This window comes from Populus euphratica, unplaced genomic scaffold, assembly GCF_000495115.2.
Source record: "Populus euphratica unplaced genomic scaffold, PopEup_1.0 scaffold23.1, whole genome shotgun sequence".
NCBI lineage: Eukaryota > Viridiplantae > Streptophyta > Magnoliopsida > Malpighiales > Salicaceae > Populus > Populus euphratica.
In genome coordinates, this window is record NW_011499892.1 from 1,194,417 (window position 1) to 1,195,975 (window position 1,559).

Below are 1,559 nucleotides of genomic sequence, written 5' to 3' on the forward strand. Positions count from 1 at the left end.
GGTCAAATCCAAGGTTCATTGCTCCTTCATTCTAAATAATCATATTATGCATTATTATACAAGCTTTCATAATATTTGCAAGCATTTCTTCATCCCAGTATCGAATAATTCCACATACAATTGCAAAACAAGATTGGAGCACCCCAAATGCCCGCTCCACGTCCTTTCTTGCAGATTGTTGCTTACTTGTAAAATATTTTCTCTTTACTCCTAATGGCCTTGGAATTATCTTAACAAAAGTTGACCAATTAGAATAAATCTCATTTGTTAAATAGTATCACATTATATATGCATGCTTATTAATTGTATAATTGACAAAAACAATATGACTTTTAGCAAGTACAGCGAAGATAGATGACCGATTAAGAACATTAATATTATTTAATGATTGTTAAATAGTATCACATTATATATTCATCCTCATTAATTGTATAATTGACAAAAACAGTATGACTTTTAGCAAGTACAACGAAGATAGATGACCGATTAAGAACATTAATATTATTTAATGATCCAGGCATTCCAAAAAAGGCATGTCATATCCAAAGATCTTGTGAAGCCACCACCTCTAAAATTATAGTTGGCTCACGATAATAACCAATATACATCTCATATCATGCAATTGGGCATTTATTTCATTTCCAATGCATGCAGTCAATGCTCTGTAACATCCCTAGAAATCCACACTACTCTCCAATTGATAATAATCAATAAATATCGGCCTGTTTGGTGCCCTTAGATACCAATCACCAAAAAATTTTATGATTGCTTTGACGAAATCTCTAAGACTTTCTATTCCAATGCTTTCTCTAATTTCAAGATATTCATTAATAAGATCTGTAAAAATATCATATGCAAGTATTCTGTGAGCTCCAGTTACCTTTTGAAGGCAAGATGAATCAAGAACACCAAGAGCATCTATTTTTTATTTGAAATATGGATTACGAGCTTCCACTGCATCTGCAATTCGAAGAAAAAAACAATGACTTATCCTAAATTTTCTTTGAAATTGAGTTTCAGTGAATTGAAGATTTTCAGCAAAATAATTATTATATAATTTTAACTTACCTTCCTTTCTATTACGATTGACAATATTGTGACCAAGAATAGAGCCACGATACCCCGTTCTCCACCCTTAATTATTTGATTCTTCTTCAGCAACCACAATGGTAACAACTTGAAAAGCGAACACAAGAGTGTCATCATCAAAATCAAAAGCATCATAAAATTTAAAATTAGAATGATTCATGATGAATTTTAATGAAATATATTTTTGATTGGAGAGAAAAAAAATGGAATGATGAGAAAATTTATAAATGGATTATTTTTTAAAATTTTAAAATCTTAGAATGTTGACAATTATTTTTAAAAAATTTAAAATGTTTGGTAGTCATTTTTTTTAAATTTGAAATTTTAAAATTTAAAATGGTGGCGGTCATTTTTTCAAAGTATGAATTTTTTTAAAAAAAAATTGAAAATAAAAATTTAAAATATTGACGGTTTTTTTCAAAGTTTGAATTTGAATTTACTTTTAAAAAATTAAATTTTTAACAGTAACG

At 28.4% G+C, this 1,559-nt stretch overlaps 1 long non-coding RNA gene across 1 annotated transcript in view; it reads right to left on the reverse strand.

The window, feature by feature from the left end:
* LOC105131450 (uncharacterized) overlaps window positions 1-1,559 on the reverse strand; it is a 9,325-nt gene that overhangs the window by 6,497 nt on the left and 1,269 nt on the right. The window lies entirely within an intron of this gene.